Source organism: Mustelus asterias, unplaced genomic scaffold (genome assembly GCF_964213995.1).
Source record: "Mustelus asterias unplaced genomic scaffold, sMusAst1.hap1.1 HAP1_SCAFFOLD_120, whole genome shotgun sequence".
In the NCBI taxonomy this organism is placed as follows: Eukaryota; Metazoa; Chordata; class Chondrichthyes; order Carcharhiniformes; family Triakidae; genus Mustelus; species Mustelus asterias.
This window is the reverse complement of record NW_027590159.1, coordinates 674,281-680,323: the sequence shown is the minus strand read 5'-3', so window position 1 is coordinate 680,323 and position 6,043 is coordinate 674,281. Positions and strand designations below refer to the sequence as shown.

The following is a 6,043-nucleotide window of genomic DNA, read 5'->3' as shown; positions in this document are numbered from 1 at the left end:
TGCTTCTGCCCGGTTTTGAACCGTGGACCTTTCGCGTGTGAGGCGAACGTGATAACCACTACACTACAGAGACAACTGATACTATAGCGCTTACAATGTGCAACTCCATTGTGTTGCTGCAGGTTTGAATGGTTATACTGAGAGCCCATGTCACTCAATACAAGACAAAAACCGTTTCTTTCAACCTGATTTCTCAATTTATCTTGAACTTCAACCTTTAAAAGCGGTCGTCCGGCAAATATCGAAGGAAGCAATGATTTCTGCTCAATCATTAATGCATCATTCTCATCTTCCTTCGAATAATTTCAACCAGTTCTACTCAGTATTTGTTCGTTGTTCAATGTTAAATATGAATATATTTTTATTAATTACATATCTCCTCATTCTGAATGAAATATCTCCGAAATAGACAACATTGAATTGCAAACATGAATCGAGTCACATGTCACGGTGCTTAATTGAGATTGACCACAATCAGCTTTTAAACAAAATCAAATATCTTTAAAGGGAATAGATTTAAGAATGACTTGTTAGTTATACTTGATCCCTCTTTATTCTGTGTGTGAAACACTCAGGCATCTAAATCCTGTTCAGCTGTGGGAAAGTCCAGTAGATCCGCACTGATTCTCGATTTCCTCAACTGTCTGAGTGGTTTTCCCTATTTGTTTCCTCTGAAGAACGATGTTAAAATAATGGTTCCGCGCAATGTGCGTCATTTCCTCTAGTTCAGTTACAGTTTCACTTGTGTCTGCCTTTTTGAGCACACAATACTATTAGACATGGTTCAGATGATGATTAACTTTGTTAGTCTGCATCAACAAAGCCATTAAATTCTGTTGTGGACTGAATGAGTTGCTGATATGTCCACGGTGTCAAAACAGGAACATCTATTTCCTCTCATTGCGTCATAAAAATACAAGATCTCTGATTTTGCTGAAAGATTTTGAGGCCGAGGTCAGAGTAAAGATAACATGGCTTTAATATTGAGTTTCGGATAATGTTCAGCAACAAATTTCAATCATGTAAACTTCCCTCACCCTTAATGAACAAATTTTAATAATATTTCGGCATGGTTTTGAACGAGGGATTTTCCGTGTGTGAGGCGAATGCAACCACCATTACACTACAGAAACTGTTGGCGTCTGTAGGACCCAATGGGACTCTCTTGAAATGTTGCAACACTCATTGGGACTGCTGTAGACATATTGATCCAAGAATGATTTTGATTTGATTTGATTTATTATTGTCACATGTATTAACGTACAGTGAAAAGTATTGCTTCTTGCGCGCTATACAGACAAAACATACCGTTCATAGAGAAGGAAGTGAGAGTGTGCACTTTGCAGTGTTACAGTCATAGCTAGGGTGTAGAGAAAGATCAACTTAACGCAAGGTAAGTCCATTCAAAAGTCTGACAGCAGCAGGGAAGAAGCTATTCTTGAGTCGGTTGGTTCGTGACCTCAGACTTTTGTATCTTTTTCCCGAAGGAAGAAGGTGAAAGAGAGAATGTCCGGGGACGTGGGGTCCTTAATTATGCTGTCTGCTTTGCCGAGGCAGCGGGAAGTGTAGACAGAGTCAATGGATGGGAGGCTGGTTTGTGTGATGGATTGGGCACAATCACGACCTTTTGCAGTTCCTTGCAGTCTTGGGCAGAGAAGGAGCCATAGCAAGCTGTGATACAACCAGAAAGAATGCTTTCTATGGTACATCTGTAAAAGTTGGTGAGAGTCGTAGCTGACGTGCAAAGTTTCCTTCGTCTTCTGAGGACATGGAGGTGTTGGTGGGCTTTCTTAACTATAGTGTCGTCATGGGGGGACCAGGGCAGATAGTTGGTGATCTGGAGACCTAAAAACACGAAGCTCCCGACCCTTCCTACTTCGTCCCTGTTGATATAGACAGGGACATGTTCTCCTTTACGCTTCCTGAAGTCGATGACAATCTCCTTCATTTAGTTGACATTGAGGGAGAGATTATTGTTGCTGCACCAGTTCACCAGATTCTTTACCTCATTCCTGTACTCTGTCTCGTCATTGTTTGAGATCTGACCCACTACGGTGGCATCGTCAGCAAACTTGAAAATCGAATTGGAGGGGAATTTGGCCACACAGTCATAGGTGTATAAGGAGTATAGTAGGGAGCTGAGAACACAGCATTGTGGGGCACCGGTGTTGAGGATGATCGTGGAGGAGGTGTTGTTGCCTATCTTTACAGATTATGGTCTGTGAGTTAGGAAGTTCAGGATCCAGTCACAGAGGAGGTGCCGAGGTCCAGGTCACGGAGTTTGGAGATGAGTTTCGTGGGAATAATAGTGTTGAAGTCTGAGCTATAGTCAATAAATATGAGTCTGTCCTTGTTATCTAGGTGATCCAGGGTTGAGTGCAAGGTCAGGGAAATGCCGTCTGCTGTGGACCTGTTGCGGCGGTAGGCAACTGTAGTGGATCCAGGTAGTCCGGGAGGCTGCAATTGATTCGTGCCATGACACACCTTTCAAAGCACTTCATAATGATGGATGTCAGAGCCACCGGCCGATAGTTATTAAGACATGCTGCTTGATTTTTCTTAGGTACCGGGATGATGGGCGTCTTCTTGAAGCAGATAGGGACCTCAGATTGTTGTAATGATTGAAAATGGTTGGCAATGGCAAAGAACAATAAGAGGCCCTTCGACCCACCATGCCTATGCCAGTTATTTTATGATGAGCTACCAAATTGACGTGTCGGTGCGGGCTTGGTGGGTCGAAGGGCCTGTTCCTGTGCTGCACTGTTCTTTGCTCTCATTTCAATTTCCTCCTCTCATTCCATGAAGCTGATTTTTCTCCCTTTCAATCCCCATTTGAAGAAGTAGTTTCTGTGGAATCCATGTACAGTTTGCTTTAGGTAACAACGTTTCACTGACCCAATGGCATGAAGTATTGGATATAGCTTCCCAATATAGTTTTCAACGTAAGCATATATTTATTTATGCAATTGATTTCAAATTGAATTTACAAAACGGGTTTAATCGGATGAAGCATCTCCTCATTATTTCTGAATTATATATAATATTAATTCCACAACTTTCCACAGAGTATGGAATATAACAGAGGAGAATTAATCACCTATACCTGAAGCAGTCTCCTTGTGTTGTCCTCCTGTGTCCCAAACATCCGATCTGGCAACCTCGAGAATGGGTGGGGAATCTATCTTACCTACAGCGACCTCACACGGGGTGGCACGGTGGCACAGTGGCACACTGCTGCCTCACAGCGCCAGGGATTCGGGTTCGATTCCTGGCTTGGGTCTGAGTGGAGTTTGTACGTTCTTCCTGTGTCTGTGTGGATTTGCTCCAGTTTCTTCCCACAGTCTGAAAGACGTGCTGGTTAGGTGCATTGCCATGCTAAATTTCTCCCTTAGTGTACCCGAACAGGCGGCGGAGTATGGCGACTTGGGGATTTTCACAGTAACTTCATTGCAGTATTAATGTAATCCTACTTGTGACATTAATAAATGAGCTTTAAGCATGATATGGACACATCCAGAATGTGTTTGGCTGTAAAAATAAATACACCCATTATTGCTTATTCTCCAAAAGTGTCCACTGTTGAGTCATCAATGAATGATCACCATTGATGAGAAATAGATGTCTGGCTGTTCCTGTTGTTAAAATGGACAGTTCCATCGCAATGAATATCTAACACGATATTGCCGCACCGACACGACCCCAGGGAATTCCAGTTCAGAAAGTTACTCTGGAACTAGTACGCTTTTGAGATTGTCAATGAGTGCACTTCTCTTGAGTGTGTCAGTGGCTGTGTTAATCTGTTTGTTTATCTTCCTCAGTGAGTGTCTGTGTGTCTATGTTTGAGTCGATCAGTTTGAGAATCGATCACTGTGTTTACTTGTCCCTGTGTCTATGCTTTTGTTGATTCTGTGCGGTTCACGAGGCTTCTAGTGAACACGGAGTTGGAGTTATTCATGTATTTTCATAGTTAGCAACTCAGACTAATGTGTCAGAAATCTACAGAATAATTCTGGATTTATAACGAGGGACGTTAGAATTGATGTCAATGTCTGGGCATATATCTATATGGTTATATATCCTTATTGGTCTTTGCATGTGGCCGTGTGTGTATCTGCTCTCCCCGTGTCTGCGTGGGTTTCCTCGGATGTTCCGGTTTCCTCCCACGTTCCAAAGATGGGCAGGTTGGTTTGATTGGCCATGCTAAATTGACCCTAGTGTCAGGGGGATTAGTGGAGTAAATGTATGAGGTTATGGGAATGGGGCCTGGGAGGCTTGTGATCGGTACAGACTCGGTGGGCCGAATGGCATTTTTCTGGACTGTACAAATTATATGATTCTATGATTATATTATCTAGATATGTCTCAGTCTTTGCAGGTGGCCGTGTGTGTATCTGTTTCCAATATGCGGCATTGCCGTCCACGGGAGGGCGCTCTCTGATCACTTATGAAAAATCACAATTCCCTTCTCGAGGAAGCGACTGTTTGAAGATGTAAAAACGGGCGGAGAGACTCTTGCCACCTCATAGCATCCCCCTGACTGTTTCAACTTCTCCATTTCCAGGTCTTATGCAGACAGTGATCACTGCCTCTGTTTCTGGTGTTCAGACTGGAACTATGGGGGTGCTGTCTGTCTCTGGTTATTGTCCTGATGGTGTGGAGATGCCGGCGTTGGACTGGGGTAAACACAGTAAGAAGTCTCACAACACCAGGTTAAAGTCCAACAGGTTTATTTGGTAACAAATACCATAAGCTTTCGGAGCGCTGCCCCTTCGTCAGATGGAGTGAAAATCTGTTCTCCAACAGTGCACAGAGACACAGAGACACAGAAATCAAGTTACAGAATACTAATTAGAATGCAAATCTCTACAGCCAGCCAGGTCTTAAAGGTACAGACAATGTGGGTGGAGGGAGCATTAAACACAGGTTAAAGAGATGTGTATTGTCTCCAGACAGAACAGCTAGTAAGATTCTGCAAGATCAGGGGGAAAGCTGTGGGGGTTACTGATAATGTGACATGAATCCAACATCCCGGTTTAGGCCGTCCTCATGTGTGCGGAATGGCTAAGAATGGTTCGATTAAGCAGACGCAGCATGGATTCATGAGGGGAAAGTCGTGCTTGACGAAAGTGTTGAATTTTTATGAAGATGTGACTCGTGCGGTTGACGGAGGGGAACCGGTGGGTGCGGTGTTTTTGGATTTCCAAAAGGCGTTCGATAAGGTGCCTCACAAAAGGTTGCTGAAGAAGATTGGGTCACACGGAGTTGGGGATAGGGTGTTAGCATGGATCGGGGATTGGCTATCCGACAGGAAGCAGGGAGTCGGAATAAATGGATGCTTTCCTGGTTGGCGGATGGTAACTAGTGGCGTGCCGCAGGGATTAGTACTGGGGCCTCAACTATTTGCCATTTATATAGACGCTCTGGAGGAGGGGACTGAATGTAGGGTAACACAGTTTGCAGACGTCACAAAGCTAAGTGGAAAAGTGAATCGTGTGGAGGGTGTAGAAGGTCTGCAGAGAGATTTGGATAGGCTGAGTGAGTGGGCGAGGATCTGGCAGATGGAGTATAACGTTGACAAATGCGAGGTTATTCACTTTGGAGGAAATAATAGCAAATTGGATTATTATCTAAATGGAAAAAATTACAACATGCTACTGTGCCAAGGGACCTGGGGGTCCTTGTGCATGAGACGCAAAAACTCAGTCTGCAGGTGCAACAGGTGATCAAGAAGGCAAATGGGATGTTGGCCTATATCGCAAGTGGGATAGAATATAAAAGCAGAGATGTCTTGCTGCGTCTGTACAGAGCATTCGTGAGGCCGCAGCTGGAATACTGTGTGCAGTATTGGTCCCCTTATTTGCGGAAGGATAAACTGGCCTTGGAGGGAGTGCAGAGAAGGTTCACAAGGTTGATGCCAGATGAGGGGTGTTGATTATGAGGAGAGATTGAGCAGATTGGGTTTGTACTCGTTGGAATTTAGAAGGCTGAGGGGGGAACTTATAGAGACCTATAAGATAATGAAGGGGCTGGACAGGGTAGAGGT

The 6,043-nt window shown here is 44.1% G+C and overlaps 1 non-coding gene across 1 annotated transcript; it reads right to left on the bottom strand.

The window, feature by feature from the left end:
* trnav-cac (transfer RNA valine (anticodon CAC)) lies at positions 1-73 on the bottom strand. The gene has a single exon. It is a non-coding gene; the product is annotated as a tRNA-Val (tRNA).
* Between the last annotated feature and the right edge of the window lie 5,970 nt (positions 74-6,043).